This window comes from Hyperoodon ampullatus (genome assembly GCF_949752795.1).
Source record: "Hyperoodon ampullatus genome assembly, chromosome: 7".
Classification (NCBI taxonomy): Eukaryota; Metazoa; Chordata; class Mammalia; order Artiodactyla; family Ziphiidae; genus Hyperoodon; species Hyperoodon ampullatus.
This window is the reverse complement of record NC_136920.1, coordinates 11,172,674-11,198,210: the sequence shown is the minus strand read 5'-3', so window position 1 is coordinate 11,198,210 and position 25,537 is coordinate 11,172,674. Positions and strand designations below refer to the sequence as shown.

The following is a 25,537-nucleotide window of genomic DNA, read 5'->3' as shown; positions in this document are numbered from 1 at the left end:
CAACCAGAGAAAGCCCTTGTGCAGCAATGAAGACCCAACGCAGCCAAAAAAAAAAAAAAAAAAAAAAAAAAAAAAAAAAAACCTTCCGGGCCTCCCTGGTGGCGCAGTGGTTGAGAGTCCGCCTGCCGATGCAGGGGATACGGGTTCGTGCCCCGGTCTGGGAGGATCCCATATGCCGCGGAGCGGCTGGGCCCGTGAGCCATGGCTGCTGAGCCTGCGCATCCGGAGCCTGTGCTCCGCAACGGGAGAGGCCACAACAGTGAGAGGCCCGCGTACCACAAAAAAAAAAAAAAAAAAAAACCTTCCAACAAACAAAAGTTCAGAACCAGATGGCTTCACAGGCAAATTCTAGCAAACATTTAGACAAGAGCTAACACCCATCCTTCTCAAACTGTTCCAAAAAATTACAAAGGGAGGAACACTCCCAAGCTCAGTCTATGAGGCCACCATCACCCTGATACCAAAACCAGACAAAGATATCACAAAAAAAGAAAATTACAGACCAATATCACTGATGAACATAGAAGCAAAAATCCTCAACAAAATACTAGCAAACAATCCAACAACACATTAAAAGGGTCATACACCATGATCAAGTGGGGTTTATCCCAGGGATGCAAGGATTCTTCAATATACGCAAATCAATCAATGTGATACACCATATTAACAAACTGAAGAATAAAAACCATATGATCATCTCAATAGATGTAGAAAAAGCTTTTGACAAAATTCAACACCCATATATGATTTAAAAAAAAAAACTGCAGAAAGTGGACATAGAGGGAACTAACCTCAACATAATAAAGGCCATATACAACAAACTCACAGCAAACATCATTCTCAATGGTGAAAAACTGAGAGCATTTCCTCTAAGATCGGAACAAGACAAGGATGTCTGCTCTTGCCACTATTATTCAGCATAGTTTTGGAAGTCCTAGCCATGGCAATTAGAGAAGAAAAAGAAATAGAAGGAATCCAAATTGGAAAAGAAGAAGTAAAACTGTCACTGCTTGCAGATGACATGATACTATACATAGAGAATCCTAAAGATGCCACCAGAAAACTACTAGAGCTAGTCAATGAATTTGGTAAAGTTGGAGGATGTAAGATTAATGCACAGAAATCTCTTGCATTCCTATACACTAACAATGAAAAATCAGCAAGAGAAATTAAGGAAATAGTCCCATTTACCATTGCAACAAAAAGAATAAAATACCTAGGAATAAACCTACCTAAGGAGGCAAAAGACCTGTACTCAGAAAACTATAAGATACTGATGAAAGAAATCAAAAATGACACAAACAGTTGGAGAGATATACCATGTTCTTGGATTGGAAGAATCAGTATTCTGTGGGACTTCCCAGGTGGTCCAGTGGATAAGACTCCACGCTCCCAATGCAGGGGGGCCAGGTTTGATCCCTGGTGATGGAACTAGATCCCACTTGCGTGCTGCAACTAAGAGTTTGCATGCCACAACTATGGAGCCCTCCTGCCACAACTAAGGAGCCCACATGCTGCAACTAAGGAGTCAATGAGCTGCAACTAAGGAGCCCTGGAGCCGCAACTAAGGAGCCCACCTACTGCAACTAAGACCTGGTGCAACCAAATAAATAAATAAATAAATATTTTTTAAAAAAAGAATCAGTATTGTGAAAATGACTATACTACCCAAAGCAATCTACAGATTCAATGCAATCCCTAGCATATTACCAATGGCATTTTTCACAGAATTAGAACAAAAAATTTTACGATTTGTACGGAAACACAAAAGACCCCGAATGGTCAAAGCAATTTTTTTTTTTTTTTTTTGGCTGCGTTGGGTCTTTGTTGCTGTGCGTGGGCTTTCTCTAGTTGTGGCGAGTTGGGGCCTACTCTTCGTTGAAGTGCACAGGCTTCTCATTGCAGTGGCTTCTCTTGTTGTGGAGCACAGGCTCTAGGCACGCGGGCTTCAGTAGTTGTGGTTCGCGGGCTCTGGAGTGCAGGTTCAGTAGTTGTGGCACATGGGCTTAGATGCTCTGCGGCACGTGGGATCTTCCTGGACCAGGGCTTGAACCCATGTCCCTTGCACTGGCAGGTGAATTCTCATCCACTGCGCCACCAGGGAAGTCCAGCATTCACGCACTTCTGAGAGTTAAGGGCTTTCATACTTTAGAGTCTCAATTTCATCAATTCCTGCTTGCGGAGAGCAGAACACCTCAGGTTCAGGAGGGTCAGGAAATTCCTTCTGAGTTAAATTTTATGTAACTCTTTATTTTAGAATGCAAATCTCATCCTAACAGGCTTACTGGGGCCACGTCACACAGAAGGCAACTATGGTTTCCCAAAAATGGCCCTAGTGTCACCTGGGCTAGTTTAGTTTAGACACAAATACCCTTTGCCTTTGGCTAGAAACCCTCAGTATGGGAATACTTTACTCCAAGGGATTTGCTGTTTTGTGAAAGTGGGTTTTAATACAGATAAAGTGGCAATGGTAAACCCCCATACTGTGCCGTATTCTGCACTGTTTATCTTAGTTTCCCTTTTCTCATTTAGAGGAATCCTGGGGAGCAACTTACCAAAGGATCCCTCAAAGCCCCATCAATGCTTATTATTTCAGTAATCAAATTTTTTGACTTCCCCCAATGGAAAGGCAGTCTAGACTAATAGGTGGAGGTCTCTTAAACGATGGGTTCAGCAGGGGGCATTGCTTTTTTCAGTGCCTGACTCGTTTACAGCAAAGGCACACACTTCAGGGCACAGTATTCCTGAGTGAAGAACCTCTAGGTTCTGGCTTTTAATGTGCTCATGGAGGTCCCCTTGGCCCTTGGAACTATTGTAACTTCAGGGTCGTAAATTGGTTGGCTTTTGAATTTCAGCTTGCTCCAGGGTTTTTTCAAAATGCTTAGCTAGGGCTATTAATTCAGCAGGAAAGGTGGCTTCCCAGCACAGCTTGTGTCTCTTTATTAGGCTACTTAGTTCAGCCAGAGCTTGCTAATGAATAAGGAAGTGAAGGTGTTTTCTGAGCCTTCGTTTAATAAAGAAAGCCCGGAATTTCACAAACAGGGTTTCCAATTTTGTCTTATGATCTGAGACTGATTTATTCTTTTTTTGTTGTTTGCAAGATTGACTGATAGACCAGTCAGTCTTTTGAGGAAATACCTTATCAATTCTTTCAAATAGGCACTTATCTGGTGGCTCAGTGGTTAAGAATCCGCCTGCCAATGCAGTGGACACAGGTTCGAGCCCTGGTCCGGAAAGATCCCACATGCCGTGGAGCAACTAAGCCTGTGTGTCACAACTACTGAGCCTGCGCTCTAGATCCTGTGAGCCACAACTACTGAGCCTGCATACCTAGAGCCCATGCTCTGCAACGTGAGACGCCACCGCAATGAGAAGCCTGCGCACCTCAACAAAGAGTAGCTCCTGCTGTCGCCGCAACTAGAAAAAGCCTGCGCGCAGCAGCAAAGACCCAACACAGCCACAAATAAATTAATTAATTAAAAAAAATTTTTTTCACTTAGGTCTAGGGCTATTTTTCTGGAGCCTTTTGGGCCATCCCTGGCAGAGCAGTTTGCATGTGGGTCTTTAATATCACTCTTAGGGTCTTCCCACTGGGCTTCAGTCATTTATTTTTGGGTATTGCTAGGTCCTAATGTCATATGAATAAACTGGCAGCGATCTGGGAGCCCATATCATAGGCTGCAATTAGAATTCTAAATTCCTCATAAAAATTTTGAGGATTCTCTTGAGGATTTGGAGAACCTTTTATGATGGCCCTAATTCAGCCTTTGACCATGAGAAAAGATGGTTACATTTAGTATTCAAGGCTCAGCAGAGGGCCTCACTTTAAAAGGCAATTGAGGGCTTCCCTGGTGGCGCAGTGGTTGAGAGTCCGCCTGCCGATGAAGGGGACGCGGGTTCGTGCCCTGGTCCGAGAAGATCCCTCATGCCGTGGAGCGGCTAGGCCTGTGAGCCATGGCTGCTGAGCCTGCGCACCCAGAGCCTGTGCTCCGCAACGGGAGAGGCCACAACAGTGAGGCCCGTGTACTGCAAAAAAAAAAAATTTAATCACGTGCTGACAAAGCAGGAGACTTTATTGGGAAGGGGTACCCGGGTGGACAGCAGGAGGGTAAGGGAATCCAGGAGGACAGCTTTGCCACGTGGCTTGCAGTCTCGGGTTTTATGGGAATGGGGTTAGTTTCCGGGTTGTCTCTGGCCAATTGTTCTGACTCAGGGTCCTTCCTGGTGGTACGTGCATCACTCAGCCAAGATGGATTCCAGTGAGAAGGATTCTGGGAGGTTGGAAGGAGAAATGGACTGGCATGTCCTCTCTCCTTTTGACCTTTCCTGAATTCTTCCAGTTGGTGGTAGCTTGTTAGTTCTGTGTTCCTTACCAGGACCTCCTGTTTAAAATAACTCATGTAAGTGGTTACTATGTTGCCTGGCCAGGGCTGGCAGTTTCAGTCAGTATTTCCCCTAACAGACCCAGTCCAGCTTAAGTCAGACCTAATCTGACCCTGGACCCAGTCCAGTTTCTTTTAAGTCAGCTGTCCCCCAGACCCAGACCAGAGAAAGAAATGCTTGAATAAATTCAGGGAGCTTTTTCAAACACAAAACCTGCAAACCTCAGACATGAAAGGAACTTACCCATCTTTCAGATGTAGCAAGAAAGCAGTGAGCTCAATGGGCTCAGCGGGTACTTCTGCCTGGTTGCTTGTTGCTCCTGTGGGCCATTTGGCATCTCCTTTGGATCCCACTTCTGACACCAGAACAGTTAAAAGATAAACTGAGGCATACTAAATTTTTAGGGAATTTATTTGAGCAAAAATCAATTCAAATAAGGCAGTGCCAAACTGAAAGTGGTTAGAAGTGCTCTGTTGATGGGAGCTGAAGAAAACTTTTATATGGAAAAACTGGAAGTAAGGAAAGTATTGATTGGCTATAACTTAAATCCTAGTTGGCTCTTTGTGGTTGTTTGTCTTTAGGTTTTGCTTTCATAACCTTGAGATATTCGCAGGCTTAGATTTTGGTTTGCTTCCATAGGTGATGTAGCATTAGAGCCCCCTCAGGCTAATGGCCTCCTTGCTTAATTAATTTCACACCATCATGTCTCCTGCACCACTGCATCAGCCTTCTCCTCTATCTCCCTGCCCCAGTCTTGTCCCCTGCAATCCATTCTCCACACAGCACTAGAATGATCTTTCTAAAGCAAATCTGGTGCAGTACCTCCCTTGCTTAAAGCCCTCTGGCTTCTCATTGCCCTCAGAATCAGAATCCATTCCTTCACAGCCCAGATTACCCCTTATCCTCATCTCTAACTACTAGCACTCCAGGACCCCTCAAGGAGGAGGCTGTACACATACCGCACCTGGAATGCATTTCTCCCCCTGCTCCTGGTTCAATTGTCCTCATACTTTAGGTTTCCTGTAGGCATTTCAAGGACCTATGGTGGTCTGCTGCAAAACCCAGTCAGGAAAACACAAGAATGTAATTACCTTCTTATTTGTATGTCAAAATAATGTACTGAAATGTTAATTAGTCTTCTGTTCTCACTGCTGTGGAAGAATTAGCAGGTCGTTGATCTGAAAGCCTGGGTTCACAGAAGCAAAGCAGCTGGATTGTTCCAGAGGGGAAGGATCTCAGCAATTGAAGGTAATCCTGGCAGGATTCCAGGGGAGGCAGGGAAGAGATACCTGTGGACATCTCCTAGGTCTTGAGAGCAATGGAGAGGGTCTCTGTGGACAGGAAAAGGCTCACCTGAGAAAGCCAGGGTAAAGGAAAGATCTGAAGGCAGAGCAAGAGTGTGTCAGGGGAGTGGAGGTGGGGAAGATTATTCTAGGCATTCCAGCATGTGCAAAGGTCCTGTGGTGGAAGGAAACAGACTCATATAAAGAGGAAAGTGGCATGGATGAGATATGGCTTGAGGCAGAGCCAAGCATGCAGGATTTTAAAGGCTTTGTTAAGGATTTTGGTCTTTTTTCTAAGAGTAAGAGGAGGTAACCGAAGGGTGTTTAAACATTGTGAGGGAGGTTGACATTATCAGATTTATATTTTGAAAAGATAACTGTGGAAAGATATTGCAGGGGAACAAAGAGTAGAGGCAGGAGATGGATAGAAAGCCTTTGAACTGGACCAGGAGAAAAAAGAGGAGCTGCTAGGAATATGACAGTGGACGTGGAAATGTAGAATGCAGGCAGATTCCAGAGTCACTGAGGAAGTTCAACAGAAATGGGTGAGGGACAGTGGGAGGAGAGGGAGGCTCCAGTGATGACGTTGAAGTTTTGATTTGCATGAAAGGAAAGGTGATGGTGTTATTTTATTTTTTTACATCTTTATTGGAGTATAATTGCTTTACAATGGTGTGTTACTTTCTGCTTTATAACAAAGTGAATCAGTTATACATATACATATGTTCCCATATCTCTTCCCTCTTGCATCTCCCTCCCTCCCACCCTCCCTATCCCACCCTTCCAGGCGGTCACAAAGCACCGAGCTGATCTCCCTGTGCTATGCGGCTGCTTCCCACTAGCTATCTACCTTACATTTGGTAGTGTATATATGTCCAAGCCACTCTCTCACTTTGCCCCATCTTACCCTTCCCCCTCCCTTTATCCTCAAGTCCATTCTCTACGTCTGTGTCTTTATTCCTGTCTTACCCCTAGGTTCTTCATGACATTTTTTTTAATTCTTAAATTCCTTAAATTATTTTATTCTTAAATTAAAAATTTTATTCTTAAATTTTATCCTTAAAAAGTTTATTCTTAAATTCCTTAAATTCTTAAATTTCTCTTTCTGACTTACTTCACTCTGTATGACAGACTCTAGGTCTATCCACCTCATTACAAATAGCTCAATTTCGTTTCTTTTTATGGCTGAGTAATATTCCATTGTATATATGTGCCACATCTTCTTTATCCATTCATCCGATGATGGACACTTAGGTTGTTTCTATCTCTGGGCTATTGTAAATAGAGCTGCAATGAACATTTTGGTACATGACTCTCTTTGAATTATGGTTTTCTCAGGGTATATGCCCAGTAGTGGGATTGCTGGGTCATATGGTAGTTCTACTTGTAGTTTTTTAAGGAACCTCCATACTGTTCTCCATAGTGGCTGTACCAATTCACATTCCCACCAGCAGTGCAAGAGTGTTCCTTTTCCTCCACACCCTCTCCAGCATTTATTGTTTCTAGATTTTTTGATGATAGCCATTCTGACTGGTGTGAGATGGTATCTCATTGTAGTTTTGATTTGCATTTCTCTAATGATTAATGATGTTGAGCATTCTTTCATGTGTTTGTTGGCAATCTGTATATCTTCTTTGGAGAAATGTCTATTTAGGTCTTCTGCCCATTTTTGGATTGCATTGTTTGTTTTTTTGTTATTGAGCTGCATGAGCTGCTTATAAATTTTGGAGATTAATCCTTTGTCAGTTGCTTCATCTGCAAACATTTTCTCCCATTCTGAGGGTTGTCTTTTGGTCTTGTTTATGGTTTCCTTTGCTGTGCAAAAGCTTTGAAGTTTCATTAGGTCCCATGTGTTTATTTTTGTTTTTATTTCCATTTCTCTAGGAGGTGGGTCCAAAAGGATCTTGCTGTGATGTATGTCATAGAGTGTTCTGCCTATGTTGATGGTGCTATTTATTGAGCTGTGCGACATTGGGAGAAAAGCAGGCTCAGGGGAGGGGGCAGATGAGCTGGGGAGCATGTGGCTGCAAGTACCAGAAGGCAGAGGCTAAACTATAAGGCTGTTTATTGTTTACAGATGAAGCCCGGAGGTTGGAGTTTCCAGAGTTTTCTCAGACTCTTTCCACTCTTCGGCCCCGTCATTTTTTGCATGATGGCTTTTTACTCCTATGTTTGTTGTCTCATGACAGATATAGCTCCATATATCATGTGCTCACACCAGCATTCCAAGTAAAAAGTAGGGTGCAGGGGCACAAGGTCCTTCCCTTCAGGGGCTCTGTCTTTTTATCTGGGAAGCAAAATCCTCTCCAGAAACTCCCCAGCAAATTTCCCCTTGCCTCTCATGGGCCAGAACTGGCTGCATGACCATACCTGGACACAAAGGAAGCTAGGCAGATTTGTATCAGTGACAAAGATTCTTCCTTGACAAACTCCAGTCAGGCTCCTTTGAACTCTATTCTCAACTATGCCCTGACTTTTGGGCTTCTGTATTCATCTCTGCATCATTCAGTTTTAGCAAGACTCTGTTAGGTCGGTTTAGCCACAATCCCGCCCTCACCCCTGAGGTTTCCATTTAGTAATTTTCCATCCACTGACCCCCACCCTGCTCCTTGGCTATAAATCCCCACTTTTCCTTATTGTGTTCGAAGTTGATCCAGATCTCCCTCCCCTAATACAAACCCTCATTGTAAAGTCTACCTGATCATCGTCAACAATTGTCCTGAATAATTTTCTCTTTAACACCAGTCATTTGGCAAAAAAGAAAAGGATTATCACTGGTAGTTTAGAGTAATCATAATTTATCCCCCGAGGCTGAGGGCAGAGCCTATATTCCTAAAATCAAGGGAGTGCTATCTACTTCCTGTACCAAATGGGGATCTCTCAGCAGGGATAAAGGAGATGGGGAAGGGCTAATGGGTTGCAATGAACTGGGTGTGCACAGAGAGTATCAAGGTCAACTATCATTTGTGCAGTCCACATCCATGCTTCTTTCTGGAAACAGCAACTCCATTTTTCCTTTTGGAATTGTGCTTCTCACACTTAAATCAAGTGGTTTGGGTGTGGCTGATCTCATCCCCCACATTGTGGGACTGGTGTATGACCCAGGTAATGTTGCCAGATAAAGTACAGGATGCCTACTTGGGACATATGGATCTTCACATTTTATTCATTATTTATCTGAAATTCAGATGTAACTGAATGTCTCTTTTTTTTTTTTTTTTTTTTTTTTTTTTTGTGGTACACGGGCCTCTCACCGTTGTGGCCTCTCCCATTGCAGAGCACAGGCTCCGGACGCGCAGGCCCAGCGGCCATGGCTCATGGGCCCAGCCGCTCCGCGGCATGTGGGATCTTCCCGGACCGGTGCACGAACCCATGTCCCCTGCATCGGCAGGCGGACTCTCAACCACTGCGCCACCAGGGAAGCCCTGAATGTCTCATATTTTTATTTATGAAATCTGGCAACTCCAGATCCAGGCCTACCAATAGGACACAGACATTGGTTTGGAAAAGGCCATGAGTCCTAAGCCAGGCAGATGAGAACCCCCTTCAAACATTTGATGGAGCGCTCAGGAAAGAGGCTTTTTTATTTCACTGGGTTGCAAATCTAGCAGAACATAACTTCAGCTGCAGGAGTCAGCCTAAGACCTAGATCTGGCTCATCCAAAGATTCCTTCTCCAGATTACAATGATTGGTTCATAGCAAGGCATAAAACCCAAGCAAAGTCAGCAAGACTTGAGCCTGGAGCTGATGATGGAATTATTGGGAAAACAGAATCTCTGTCTGCTGGAGTCACTGAGCTGGAAGCATGTAAGCCTGTTGGTGCTGGTGACCATCTCACCCTAATGTGAGGAGCGTAAGCCTAGAAGTTAAGTCAGCAGAGGGAATTCCCTGCCAGTCCCATGGTTAGGACTCCATGCTTTCACTGCCGAGGGCCTGGGTTTAATCCCTGGCGGGGGAAACAAGATCCCACAAGGTAAGTCCACAGAGAAAAAAGCAGAAGCAAGAGATGGAAAAACAGATACTGTGTCTTGTCAATATCATTGAGCCTCTAATATCAATCAGCCAGGCCTGAAGTCATCCTACCCCTGGACTTTTCAGTTAACTAAGCCAATAATTTTGCTTTACGGCTTAAACCAGTTTGACTTGGAGTTCTGCCACTTGCCACCAAGGGAATACTGATTAGGGGAAGATCCCTGGTTCAATTTTGGACACGTTGAGTTTGAGATGCCTCTGATGTCAAGTAGGCTGTTGCATGTGTGAATTTGAGCTAGAGGTTTAAATTAGTAAGCCACCTTTGTATAGTTGGTGATTGAATTTCCCATGCCTAGAACCCAGTCTGGCATAAGTTAGGCATTCAATGAATATTTGATGAATACGTGAATGAATGAATATAACAGTCTGATAAATTCTTAGCAGCCCTTCAGAACCAGAAGTGCTGATCAGTCCAGGTAGATGGGATAAATAAAATGAATACAGCTGAAGAAAATATTAGTGAACTGGAAGACCAAATTGAATAACTTTCCCAGAAGGAAGATTCAAAAAAAATTAGAAAATATAAAAGAAATAATATAAGTTACAGAGTATTAAAGTAGAAGTAAAAATATCCAGATAATAAGACTTCAGAAAGAGAAAAAAAGTTGGAGAGGAGAAAATATTTGAAGAAATAATGAAAGTAAATTATACAGAATTTAAGAAAAGATCAAAAGACTTCTGTTTCCAACCAGGATATAGAGGTTTTCAGCAGACCAATGCTCCCACTGCAGAAGTTAGAAGAAAAACAAAAAATTGCAAGAATTGTCTTTTTAAAGTCAGCAGAGAGTTATGACTGAATGAGAGGAACTAAAATTCCAGAGAGAAGAGCCTTCATTCCTGAATAAGCTGAGGATCACTGGTCAAATATTTTTCTCTGGAGGCATTTGCCAATTCTGGACACAAAAGCTTAGCTCAGGCAAAGGAACATTACTGGGAGAAAGAGAAACCAGCAAAGATTTTGGTGGTCATGAGGAGCTGGAGGCTCCTGGAGGCCCCTAAAAGGTGGAGGGAGCAAAATCTGCAGTCGCGTGGTGTTTAGGAGACAAAGTCCAATTACAGAAAGAGGGCCTGCATGAAACAAAGGGGCCAGATTTTGAAGATATGTGGGGCGGGAGGTGGGAGAGTTAAACTCAAAACCTCCAAAAGACAGAATAAAACCTCCCACAGCCCACAGGCTGAGACAGAGAATGTCTAGGCTCTCATTCAAAAGCCCAGAAGGCTCATGCCTGAGAAATGAGGATGAAACAAAGGTAGATAGCGTATTCATAAAACTGGAACTTATCCCCAATCCAGCTCAATCCCTAACTTGACGTGATCAATTTCTTAGTGCAGGAGCCCAAATGTAGAACATCCTCTGGTGAAAGATTAAAGTCATCTGGATAAAAGATAATGGTCCTTTGGGTGCAGCACATAAGAAGCTTGGAAGTTGCTAGTCTGTCCTAACAGCAAATAAAAAGGTGAACAAACTGAAAAATCAGCAACTCTTCTCAATGTGTAAGAGAAGTGAGGTCCCAAGTGACAGAAGTCACAGAGAGCCAGGGACCTGTGACAGTGAGGTCACAGAAGTGAGGGCAGCAAACTGCCATGCCCCAAATTGGAGAGACAGGCAAATACGGAGATTCAGATCTACTCAAGCAGAAACCCACAAGCTGAAACGTCCATGGGCACCAGTGCTGGGTAGGGAAACCTGAATTATAGTTGATGAATTGCTTGCAGCTCAGAGTGGACACTCCGAGTTAAAATCTCTAGGGGGACCCTGTCATAGGAGGATCCACTTATGGGAGATTTACTTCCAAGGGCTCTACCTGGTTCTCACAGTGAATATCAGAGAAGAAACCCTCATGCTCTGTCAAGGGGAGGGGAAAAGGAACCATTCTGAAATATGCCAAATATTCTGTTCTTAACAAGGTCTGCCTTCAGGAGAAAATGTTGAACCAGAGCCTAACCTGCTGGGGTTTTATCAGAACCTAACTGACCTTGAGGAAGGGAAGTACCCAACTCCAGACAATTCTAGTCATCCTGTCACACCCTAGAGGGGTAAAAAATGAAGAAACACATGTGAGTTCACAGTCCAGAGGCACAGGCTCACTAAAAGAGTGAGACCTAATCATGGGACTATAGAATGCTTCCCCGCCTCCCACACTTTATCACCACATTACTAAAGGCTGATTTACAGCAGTTCCTTTTACCTAGTACATTATGCCTGCCTATCAAGAAAAAATGACAAGACATGCTAAAAGGAAAAAACAAAAACAAAACAAACGAAAAAACCCCACTACAGTTTGAAGAGACAGAGCAAGCTTCAGAACCAACCTTGGCAGGGATGTTGGAAAGATCAGACCAGGAATTTGAAACAACTATGATTAATAAGCTAATATGATGTCCAAAAGGGCTCTAAGGGATAAAGTAGACAGCATGCAAGAACAGATGGGCAGGGCTTCCCTGGTGCAGTGGTTGAGAGTCCACCTGCCAATGCAGGGGACACGGGTTCGTGACCCGGTCCGGGAAGATCCCACATGCCGCGGAGCGGCTAGGCCCGTGACCCATGGCCGCTGAGCCTGCGCGTCCAGAGCCTGTGCTCCACAACGGGAGAGGCCACAACAGTGAGAGGCCCGCGTACAGCCAAAGAAAAAAAAAAAAAAAAGAACAGATGGGCAATAATCAGAGAGAAGGAAATCCTAAGAAAGAAGCAAAAGAAATGTTAGAGCTCAAAAACACTGTAATGTAAATGAACAGGCTTATTAGTAGACATGACACAGCTGAGGAAAGAATCTCTGGGGTTCAGGAGACATCAAGGAGACCTCCAAAACTGAAAAAGCAAAAAGAACAAAGATGGAAAATAACAAAACAAATTATCCAAGGACCATTGGACAACCACAAAAGGTATAACATACACATAATGGGAATAACAGGAAAAGGAGAAAGAGAAAGGAACAGAAGAAATATTTGAAACTATAATGACTTTTCCCAAATGAATGTCAGATACCAAACCACAGATCCAGGAATTTCAGAGAACATCAAGCAGGATAAATCCAAAAAAATAAATAAATAAAATAAAACTATACACAGGCATATCATTTTCATACTACAGAAAATTAAAGATAAAGAAAAATACTAGAGATCCTAAGCCAGAAAGGAAAAAAATACCTATAGAGAAACAAAGATAAGAATTATATCTGACTTCTCAGGAACCATGCAAGCAATAGAAGAAAGTAGAGTGAAATATTTAAAGTGCTGAGAGAAAAAAAAAAAAAACAACTTAGAATTCTGTACTGTGTAAAATTATCCTTCAATAGTGTAAGAGAAATAAAGACTTCCTCAGACAAAAACTGAGAGAACTTTTTGCCAGTACACCTGCCATTTCTTTTTAAAAATGTTAAAAGAAGTTCTTCAGAGAAAAGGAAAATAATATAGGTCAGAAACTTGGATCTACATAAAGAAAGGAAGAATATCGAAGAAAGAATAAGTGAAGGTAAAACTTTCAGTTTTCTTATTCTTTTTTAAAAAATGCTATTCTATTCTATTCTATTTATTTATTTATTTATTATATTTGGCTGTGTTGGGTCTTAGTTGTGGCACTCAGGATATTCGTTGTGGTGCGTGGGCTTCTCTCTAGTTGCGGAACGTGGGTTTTCTCTCTCTAGTTGTGGTACACAGGCTCCAGAGCATGTGGGCTCTATAGTTTGTGGCATGTGGGCTCTCTAGTTGAGGCACGTAGGCTCAGTAGTTGTGGCACGCGGGCTTAGTTGCCCCATGGCATGTGGGATCTTAGTTCCCTGACCAGGGATTGAACCCCCGTCCCCTGCATTGGAAGGCGGATTATTTACCACTGGACCACCAGGAAGTCCCCCAGTTTTCTTATTCTTAATTGATCTAATAGATAACAGTTTGTTCAAATTAATAATAGTAACAATGTATACATATATAATGTATATTTATATATAAGTGACATGATTGAGAGCAAACGGACAGGAGGGAAGAGTTATGATTATTTTGCTATTGTAAGAAACTCATTACCCACGAGGTAGTATACTGTTATTTGAAAGTGGATCTGGATTACTTGTAAATGTATATTACAAACTCTAGGGCAACTACTAAAAAAACTAAAAAAAGAAGTATAGCTGATATGCTAAGAAAGGAGAGAAAGTGGAATCATATAAAATGCTCAGTTAAAACCATGACGGACTTCCCTGGTGGCACAGTGGTTAAGAATCCACCGGCCACTGCAGGGAACATGGGTTCAAGCCCTGGTCCAGGAAGATCCCACATGCCGTGGAGCAACAAAGCCCATGCACCACAACTACTGAGCCTGCTCTCTAGAGCCCGCAAGCCACAACTACTGAAGTCCGCGCGCCTAGAGCCCATGCTCTGCAGCAAGAGAAGCCGCCGCAATGAGAAGCCCACACACCGTAAGGAAGAGTAACCCCCCCTCACCGCAACTAGAGAAAGCCCACGTGCGGCAACAAATACCCAATGCAGCCAAAAATAAAATAAATAAAATAAATAATAAATTTATTTTTTAAAAAATTCAACAATAAGAAAACAAACAACATGATTAAAATACAGTCCTGTCTTAGTCCACTTTGGCTGCTATAGCATATCATATATTGGGTGGTCTATAAACAACAGAAATTTATTTCTCACAGTTCTGGAGGCTGGAAGTCCAAGATCAGGATGTGACTATGGTCAGGTTCTGGTAAGGACCTGATTCCTGGTTCATATATAACCATCTTCTCACTGGAACCTCACATGGTGGAAAGGGAGATGGAGCTCTCTGGGTCTTCTTTATTTTTATTTATTTATTTATTTAGTGGTACGCGGCCCTCTCACTGCTGTGGCCTCTCCCGTTGCGGAGCACAGGCTCCGGACGCGCAGGCTCAGCGGCCGTGGCTCACGGGCCCAGCCGTTCCGCGGCATGTGGGATCTTCCCGGACCGGGGCACGAACCCATGTTCCCTGCATCAGCAGGCGGACTCTCAACCACTGCGCCACCAGGGAAGCCCTGGGTCTTCTTTATAATGGCACTAATACCATTCATGGAGGCAGAGCCCTCATGACCTAATCGTATCCAAAGGCCCCCGCCTCCTAATGCCATCACATTGGAGGGTAGGATTTCAACATATGAATTTTGAGGGTTTGCAAACATCCGGTCTACAGCAGGGCCAAAGACTTTAACAGACACCTCACCAGAGGAGATATAAAGATGGCAAATAAACACAGTAAAGGATGATCTGCATCACTTGTCATCAGGGAAATGTAAATTAAAACGACAATTAGATAACACTACACATCCATTAAAACGGTGAAAATTCAGAACACTGATAACACCAAATACTGGCAAGGATGTGGAGCAACAGGAACTCTTATTCACTGCTGGTGAGAATGCAAAATGGTACAGCCACTTTGGCAGTTTTGTACAGATCTAAATATACTCTTACCATATGATCCAGTAATTGCACTCCTTGGTACTTATCCAAAGGAACTGTAAACATATGTCCAGACAAATACCTGCAGAGGGATGTTTATAGTACCTTGTATCACAATTGCCAAAACTTAGAAGTAACCAAGATATCCTTCAGATGAACAGATAAAAACTGTGGTGCATCCATACAATGGAATATTATTTAGCACTAAAAAGAAATTAGCTAGCAAGCCATGAAAAGACATGGTGGAACCTGAAATGCACATTACTAAGTGAATCTAAAAAGGTTACATACTGTAGGAGTCTAACTATATGACATTCTGGAATAGTCAAAACTATGGAGACAATAAAAAGATCAATGGTTGTCAGAGGTTAGTGAGAAGAGAGAGGGGGATGAGTAGGTCAAGCACAGAGGATTTTTAGGACAGTGAAATTACTCTGTATGGTACTATAATGGTGGGTGCATGTTATTATATATTTGTACAGCACATGTAGGTGGGAACTCTAATGTAAATTATGGTCTTTGGATGATAATGATGTGTCAATGTAGTTAATCAGTTGTAACAAATGTACCACTCTGCTGGATGATGTTGATAATGAGGAAGGCTATGCATGTGTGGGGACAGGAGGTAAATGGGAAATCATGGTAACTTTCTCTCAGTTTTCCTATGAACCTAAAACCGCTCCCAAAAATGAAGTCTATTTTTTTTTTTTTTGGTTGGACTGGGTCTTAGTTGTGGCAGGCATGCTCCTTAGTTGCAGCAGGCAGGCTCCTTAGTTGTGGCTCCAGGGCTCCTTAGTTGTGGCATGTGAACTCTTAGTTGCAGCATGCATGTGGGATCTAGTGCCCTGACCAGGGATCAAACCCAGGCCCCCTTCACTGGGAGCATGGAGTCTTATCCACTGCACCACCAGGGAAGTCCCTATAGTCTATTTTTTTAAAAATAATTGTTCTTTTGTACAAAATATCCAACACACAATCAATATTTACTAGACATGCAAAGAGGCAGGAAAATAGGACCAATATTCAAAAGAAAAAAAAAAGAACAGAAATTAGAAGCAGAGTCACAGATAATTCAGAAATTGCAATAAGTAGACAGACTTTATCAATAATATGTTAAAGAAAATACAAAAGAAGAAGAGAAAATGGCTGAAGAGATGTAGCAGAATTTCCCTAGAGAATGAGAATCTATTACCAGAAAAATTCCAATGAACAAATATAATTCCTGAAATTAAGAACTCATTGGATGGACATAGTAGCTTTATGTTGTATTTTTGGCTAAGATGGAAATACATATCCCAAAACCCCCCTTTCTTTTGTGGTCCTGGGTCAGAGTTGGCCCAAAGAGACAATTGTGAGAGTCTGAGGAAGCAGAAGTAATGAAGCAGCCCTTGCACTTTGGTTAAAGATGCCAGTGGATCCCAGACTGTCCAGCCCTTCTTTCCAACCGCTGGCCCTGCTACCCAACAGCAACATCCAGCCCAGCACCAGATGCAGAGGCAACAGCCTTCCCTAGATATCTGTACCAGCTATACTTTCTGGTCCAAGACTGGCAGCTGATGTGCCTGACTTCCCAGATTGCTATGGTGCCTACTCTAATACATGGCCTCTTCTCTCTCCCTATAGCCTGATAGGGTATTTCTATGAGCAGCTAACCAAGGAAGAAAAACTTTGGGCCTGGTTTACAAGCGGTTTGGCATAGCATGTTGGCACTGTTTGAACTTACACGGCTGCAGCACTACAGCCCCACTGAGGGCTGGTCCTGAAAGACACTGGTGAAGGGAAATACTCCCGGGAGACAGAAACTTGAGAAGCACACGTTGTGGCTCACTTTTTCTAGAAAGAGAGATAGCTAAAGGTACAGACCTACACTGATTCATGAAGAGATAACCATGATTTAATTGGATGGCCAGGGACTTGGGAGAGATGTGATTGGAAAATTGGTAGCAAGGAGGTCTAGGAAAGAAATAGGTGACTGGACCTCTCTGAAGTGGCACAGAATGTGAAGATATTTTGCTCTGTGTGAATGCTCACTGAGAAGTCAAACAGCCCACTAAAATGGGCAAAAGGCTTGAACAAGTTCATCAAAAAAGAGGACATTCCAGGGAATTCCCTGGTGGTCCAGTGGTTAGGACTCGGCACTTTCACTGCCAGGGCCCAGTTTCAATCCCTGGTGGGAGAATTAAGATCCCGTCAGCCATGCTACACAGCCAAAAAAAAAAAAAAAAAAAAAAATGTGCACTTTATTGCACACATTTTAGCCTCAATTTTAAAAATTAAAACCTTACAGAAAGCATCATCCTAAAAAGAAAAACATTAGAATTATTCGCCTGGAAATCAGGAGTGTCTTAGTCAACCCAGGCTGCCATAACAAAATGATAGAGACTGGGTGGCTTAAACAACAGACAATTATTTCTCACAGTTCTGGAAGCTGAGAAGTTCAAGATCAAGGTGCTCACAGATTCAGTTCCTGTGAAAACCCTCTTCCTGGCTTGCAGATGGCTGCCTTTTCACTGTGTCCTCACAAGGAGGAGAGGGAAACCTGATCTCTCTTCTTCCTCTAGTAAGTACACTAATCCCATCATGAAGGCTCCACCCCCATGACATCATCTAAACCTGATTACCTCCCAAAGGCTCCACCACCAAATCCCATCATATTAGGGGTTAGGGCTTCAACATGAATTTTGTGAGGACACATTCAGTCCATAACAGAGCCCAACTGTGTCTTTAATAGATTCACTTAGGCTGCATTTCCCCCAATAAAATTCTTCCTGTGCTTTTTTTAGCTCTATTAAAATAAGCCTAAAGGAGCACAAAGAATGAAATCAGTAAACCAAATTTCACGGCCTGCTGGCTAAGCAAGACTTCTCCATACTAACTGGTTGCTGTCAGGGCAATTCCTTGGCTTTATTGCTTTTCCCACTTGCTTCTGTCCAGCTGGATCCCAGTGATGCCTATGGCAGCCAGGCCCACTCCTAGGATGCCTGCTGCCACACTTACTATCATGACCATGTCAGTGACCTCCAGCAGAAGAGAAGGAAAGGTTCACACTGAACATCAGGGGTCTGATCATGGATACATACACTCATCCTAAAATCCAAATAGAATCTCAAAGAGCTCCAAATAGCCAAAACAATATATTTTTTAAATTTTATTTATTTATTTATTTATTTTTGGCTGCATTGGGTCTTCGTTGCTGTGCATGGGCTTTCTCTAGTTGTGGCAAGTGGGGGCTACTCTCTTCGTTGCAGAGCACGGGCTCTAGGCGTGCAGGCTTCAGTAGTTGTGGCACACGGGCTCAGTAGTTGTGGCGCACAGGCTTTGTTGATCCACAGCATGTGGGATCTTCCTGGACCAGGGCTCGAACCCATGTCCCCTGCATTGGCGGGCGGATTCTTAACCACTGTGCCACCAGGGAAGCCCAGCCTAAACAATACTGAAAAAACAAACACACAAAAGCAAAAAACAAAAAAACCCCAAAGTTCTAGGACTTATACTTCCCAATTTCAAAGCTTACTATAAACCCACAGTAATCAAAACAGCATGGTATTGGCATAAAGATAGACATACAGATCAATGGAATAGAATTGAGAGTCCATTAAAAAATAACATATATCTATGGTCAACTGATTTTTGACGAGGGTGCCAAGAACATTCAGTAGGGGAAAAAATAGTCTCTTCAAGAAACGGTGCTGGGGCAGCTGGATATATCCACATGCAAAAGAATGAAGTTGGACCCTCACTTCACACCATATGCAAAATTTAACCCAGAATAAAACATGTGGGTAGGGCTTCCCTGGTGACGCAGTGGTTGAGAGTCCGCCTGCCAATGCAGGGGACATGGGTTCGTGCCCCGGTCCGGGAAGATCCCACATGCCGCGGAGCGGCTGGGCCCATGAGCCATGGCCGCTGGGCCTGCGCGTCCGGAGCCTGTGCTCCACAATGGGAGAGGCCACAGCAGTGAGAGGCCCGCGTACCGCAAAAAAAAAAAAAAAAAACCACACAAAAAAAACCGTGGGTAAATCATCATGACTTTGCATTTGGCAGTGGTTTCTTAGATATAAAACCAAAGGCACAGGAAACAAAAGAAAAAAATAGACAAATTGGACTTCAAAATTTAAAACTTTTGTATATCAAAGAACACTATGAAGACAGTGAAAAGACAACCCACAGAAGAGGAGAAAATGTTTGCAAATCATACCTCTGATAGGTCTAGTATCCATACTGTTTAAAGAATTCTTACAACTAACCAACAAAAAGAAAATACTCAATTAACAAATGGGCAAAGGACTTGAATAGACATTTCTCCAAAAAAGATATACAAATGGCCAAAAAGCACATGAACAAAATGTTCATTGTCATTGGTAAGTAGGTAAATGCAAATCAAAACCACAGTAAGGGCTTCCCTGGTGGCGCAGTGGTTGAGAGTCCGCCTGCCGATGCAGGGGACACGGGTTCGTGCCCCGGTCTGGGAAGATCCCACATGCCGCGGAGCGGCTAGGCCCGTGAGCCATGGCCGCTGAGCCTGCGCGTCCGGAGCCTGTGCTCCGCAACGGGAGAGGCCACAACAGTGAGAGGCCCGCGTACCGCAAAAAAAAAAAAAAAAAACCACAATAAGATACCACTTCACATCCTCTAGAATGACTATAATCATAAATGCAGAAAATAGCCAAGTGTTGGCTAGGATGCAAAGAAATTAAAACCGTTCTACATTGCTGGTGGGGATATAAAATGGTGCAGCCACTGTGGAAAACACTTCGGCAATTCCTCAGTAAGTTAAACACAGAAGTACCACATCGTTCCACTCCTAGGCATATACTCAAAAGTGAAAACAGGTGTTCAAATGAAAACTCGTACATGAATGTTCATAGCAGTATTATCCACAATAGCCAAAAGGTGGAAACAACCCAAATGTCCATCGCTGATGAATGGGTAAATAAAATGTGGTATATGCATACAGTGGAATATTATTCAGCCTCAAAAAGAAATGAAGTACTGATACAGGTTGCAACATAGATGAACCTTGAAAACATTATGCTAAGAAGCCAGATACAAAAAGCCACATACTGTATAATGATTCTATTTATTTGAAATATTCAGAATAGGCAAATGCAGAAAATAGAGCAGGGGTGGCCAGAGGCTGGGGCAAGGAGAATTGGGATTTCCTTTTGGAGTGATGAAAATATTCTGGAACTAGATGGTGGTAATGGTTTCATACATGGTGAACATACCAAATACCACTGAGTTATACACTTTAAAGTGGTTAGAAGGTCCCTTCTGGAGTGCCCCTGTGCCCCTCGAACCAGCTTCTGGGAGCTTGGCAGACACAGATGAGAGACACCACCAGAGCTTCATTGTTGTGCCTCTGGGGACTTGTTCCCAAGAGAGCAGAGCCCCTGAGGAACAGTAGGAGAAGCAGGAGAAAGAGGAAGAGGAGGAAGAAGGAGAAGAAAAATCCAAACAAAAGGCCAAGCTGCAAAGGACCGCTTGAAAAAGAGGATGCCACGACAGGAAAAGGCCAGCCACGAGCTAATTCCCCTTAAGGATTTTATCACGCCTGTGAAGTTCCCAGAGAAAGTGAGACACCGGCCTGCAGTGCAGCTCCCCTTGGAGGAGAGCAAGCAGAGAGCTCTGCTTCTGAAGAAGTGGTCGCTCTACAACATGGAGTTGGAGAAGGACGCCGTCAGGTCCATGCTTGAGGCCCGGCATGGAGTCTGCAGGAGCTGCGGCTCACATCCCCGGACGCCATGAGGCAGCCACCGAGCGGGACCCCAGTCTGTTCCCCTTTGAGAGACAGGGGCTAGAGTACACGCCGCCGATCTCCAACTACCAGCCCCTGGAAGGCAGGTACCATGACATCACCAAGGTGTACACATAGGTGGAGTTCAAGAGTTAGAGCTGCAGGCAGCTGTCCACAGAACACACTGGCCCAGAAAGCCGGAATGACCAGGGCTCAATGCTTGACTTGGGCCACCTGGACATCTCAGAACATATTGATCTATTATAGAGGGAGTCATTCTGATTGCACAGGATGAGCAAGAAATGTCTAGTACACTGGAAGCGTGGTAAGATGCATGCAGTTTTTGTTGTTTTTTTAATTGAGGTGTAGTTGATGTACCATATTGCATGGGTTGCAGGTGTACAGTATACTGATTCACAATTTTTAGAGGCTGCGCACCATTTATAGTTGTAGAATACTGGCCATACTCCCTGTCTTGTACAGTATATCCTGTGGCTTTCTTTTTTTGGCCGCACCATGTGAGTTGTGGGGTCTTAGGTCCCCATCCAGGAATTGAACCCGAGCCCTCGGTAGTGAAAGAGCTACATCCTAACTACTGGACTGCCAGAGAATTCCCTTCATCTATTTTTTTAAATTGAAGTATAGTTGATTTACAATGTTGTCTTAGTTTCTGGTGTACAGCAAAGTGATTCAGTTATATACGTATATTATATACATATACACACACACACATATATACATATTCTTTTTCAGATTCTTTTCCATTATAGTTTATTACAAGATATTGAATATAGTTCCCTGTGCTATACAGTAGAATCTTGTTTTCTAATCTATTTTATATATAGTAGTGTGTATCTGCTAATCCCAAACTCCTAATTTACCCCTCCTGTCCCCTTTCCCCTTTAGTAACCAAGACATGAAAGCAACCTAAGTGTCCACCGACAGATGAATGGATAAAGAAAATGTGATATATATATATATATATATATATATATATATATATATATATATATATAATGGAATATTACTCAGCCATAAAAAAGAATGAAATAATGTCATTTGCAGCAACATGGATGGACCTAAAGATTATCATGCTATGTGAAGTAAGTCTGACAAAGACCAATATCATATGATATCACTTATATGTGTAATCTAAAAAAATGATACCAATGAACTTATTTACAAAACAGAAACAGACTCACAAACATAGAAAACAAACCTTGTAGCTTATTTTATACGTAATGGTTTGTACCTCTTGATCCCCTGCCTCTGTGTTGCCCTTCCCCACTGGTAGCCATCGGTTTGTTCTCTATATCTGTGAGTCTGTTTCTTTTTTGTGTTCACCAGTTTGTTTGTTTTAGATTCCACATATGGGTGAATATCATACAGTAAAAACAAACAAACAAAAACAAATAAATAAAATAAATTGGTTAATATGGTGAATTTGATGTTTTGTGTATTTTAGCACAATTTTTTTTTTAAGTCAAGAGAAGGTACTAAGTTTAGATAATTCAGCTTCTCAACAAAGGCCGATTGATGCATTGGCTTCTCTGTGAATCTCACTTTCTCTTCATGGTTTCAAGATGGCTGCCACAGCTTTAAGCTTCTCATCTTCCCATGACAATATCCAAAGAAGGTAGGCAGAGGCTTCTCCTTGATGTCCTCACTTATTTTCTCAGGGAGGAAAATATTTCCCAGGAGCCCTCCAGCAGCCTGCCCCTTAGATTCTCATTGGCTAGAGCCAGGTCACATGCAGACCCACAAACCAATCACTGTAATAGGAATGGGATTCCAGGCCTTGGGTTAAACCAATTATGATTCAGCCCGAGGCTGAGGGAGGGGCTCTCCTTCCCTTAGCATCTTGCTGCCTTAAAAAAATTTGGACTCTGTTAGCAAGGAAGAAGAGAAACACAGCCGCCACTTCCCTGGTGGCACAGTGGTTGAGAATCCGCCTGCAACTGCAGGGGACGGAGATTCGAGCCCTGCGTCGGGAAGATCCCACATGCCCTGGAGCAACTAAGCCCGTGCGCCACAACTACTGAGCCTGCGCTCTAAAGCCTGCAAACCACAACTACTGAAGCCCACACGCTTAGAGCCCGAGCTCTGAAACAAGAGAAGCCGTCACAATGAGAAGCCTGTGCACCGCAAGGAAGAGTAGCCCCCGCTCTCCACAACTAGAGAAAGTCCGTGTGCAGCAACGAAGACCCAACAATGAAGAGCCAATGCAGCTAAAAAAATTAATTAATTTTTAAAAAAGAGGAACACAGCTATTTCTTAGGCGATGGTGTATGCCACATCCTCCTCTTAAAATAATATCATCTCAAATACCCTTTGGAAACACCCAAACATCACTCTCAAAAAAGTCGTTCATTTGGGGTGATCCCACCCCCAAAGCATCAGAAGTGGACAATAAACCAAAAGCATGGTCAAGGATGGGTATATGACCTAGCCTGACTAATAATAGGCATCCTCTGAACTTTCCTAGAATTTACTAGACAAGTTGCATTCACTCCCCGCTGAGTTTGATAAACTACCAGATTATAAACCTGAAGTCCCTATGTGTTCATCTCTGCCACCACATAGTGGATTCTCCCTGAAAATGAAGCCAATACAGAGGACAGAGCCTGGAGATAGAGAGAAATGAGATTCCCCAAAATATGTGTGCTTCTGAATCCAGCTGTGCCTGAAGCCAGTGTAGCTCAGGACTTTTCATATATATGGGCAAAGGCTTGAAAGTGAGGCTAATGATTTTGGACTTTATCCTTGAGTAACTGGGAACCATGGATGAATTTTAAGTAAGGAAAAGACATGACCAGATATATGAGACATGGTCCCCATTGTGGAAACTGGGGAGTCCTTCCCTCTGCCCTAGAATAAGCCAAAGTCAGATCGGCCATATGTTATACTGTTTAAATCAGGAAGAATTACCAAATCCCCCAACCCCACCACTATCAACTTTATCAGAGGGAGACTCTAAATCAAAAGAACTTAATGAAAACTACTCCCTGGGTCATAAGTCAAGCAGCCATTGAAAGTGGGTATGGATTGAGACTTCCCTGGCAGTCCAGTGGTTGGGACGCCACATTTCCACTGCAGGGGGTGTGGGTTCGATCCCTGGTCAGGGAACTAAGATCCCACAGACTGTGCAGAGTGGCCATAAACAAACAAACAAATAAATAAAAGTGGGTATGGATTAATGATGCCCCCAAACCCAAGCAGTACAGGAAGGAATACTTTCTGAGAGAGCCATGCAAATGGGGAAAAAATTTTTTTAGACATTTATCCTTACTGCTTCCAGAAACTTTTTGGGGGTCTTTGAAAGATGTGCTTACCTAGGAATAAAATCTAATAAGGGAACCAGCAGGCCCTGCAGCTTTCACTCTTCCAACTGAGCTAATAAAATTGGTGGCTCCACTGTAGGCATCCTTGCTCTGGGTCCTAGAGGCCATTCATCACCCATAGCTTGCTGGGCTGGCAGGAAGCGAACATCAGTGCCCTTCCGGCTGAAGCCCAGGACCCTGCTCTCTTTAGACAACAGGATGCAGGAAGGAACCCAGAAGGAAAACCTCCTCCTGTGGAAGAGGGCTGGAGCCTTCCTTAGGAGGAGAGAAGTCATCTTACATAGAGACTAAGAAGGAAGTTCATGTACACATGCTTGGTGCATCTGAGGACGGGAATGCCAAGTCAGAAGAGGAAAAGCATCCATGAAGATGGAGATGGAGACAGACAGTTATATAGTGCTTTTCTGTGTGATGCAAGGGAATGTTCAAGTGTGCCAGGGCTGTAATCTCTGCTCCTCTTATAATGTAAATTCCTTCAGAAAACGCCCTAATTCAGTGTTTTGCAAACTTGTTTAGTGTGCATAGGAGTCACCCATAGGGCTTGTTACACGTATAGATTCCTGGGATCCTTCTATAGATTCTTTTTTAGTAGAAAAAGTGGGTAGCTGTTGTTTATACCTGTTCAGCATCCTTCACCCCTTCTTTTGGTATCCTTGGGGAAACAAAGTGAAGGACAAATGTGTAAGCACTTATTCATGAGCTCCCATCCCTTTTGGGCAACGATGGCCCCAGGGGCATTCATTCCACCCTCTTCTAGGGTGCGCATATATTAGTGCTGAGTGGGTCTCCAAGCATCCCACACTGAGGGGTCAGAGAAGCCCCAGAGCAAGAAGTGAGAGGTGCAAAGTATGGGCAAGATGCAGTCGGGCTGTACCTGTGCGAAGTTGGCAACAGTGGCTGGTAAAGAGGTGTGTGCCTGAGAAGATGTGAAGTAATGCACCAGAGTTTCCTGTATGGTCCACATCCTGAACTCTCAGATCTGTTCAGGCCCTCCATTAAGTCCAATCCATTACAAGAGCATATACAAGATAAGCTATATTAATTATCCTACTGGTCTATACCCATTCTTGATTTCTCTCGCCTACACCCAGCATTGTGCTTACCTGGCAAGTGACCCTCAGGTGAAGAAAACACCACCATTAAGTGGTAGCACTAGTGGGGATCTGAACCTACACAGTTTGTCTCCAGAGCTTGGGCTTTTAACCACTACAATGCCTATAGCACAGTGTTGAGGAAAGTTTCAAGGTAGGTGGCATCCAGTTTCAGTGAGAAAAAAATGCCATAACTGCTTTGGGATGTCGGCCACGAACAAGGAGGCTGGTAGACACACCACCA

General features: G+C 43.3%; 1 pseudogene across 1 annotated transcript in view; it reads left to right on the top strand.

Moving 5' to 3' along the window:
• LOC307055493 (large ribosomal subunit protein mL40-like) overlaps nucleotides 1-20,999 on the top strand; it is a 29,720-nt pseudogene extending 8,721 nt beyond the window's left edge. The window contains exon 2 of the transcript in view: nucleotides 20,428-20,999. The product of the transcript in view is annotated as a large ribosomal subunit protein mL40-like (transcript). The remainder of the gene's footprint in view (nucleotides 1-20,427) is intronic.
• The last annotated feature ends 4,538 nt before the right edge of the window (nucleotides 21,000-25,537 follow it).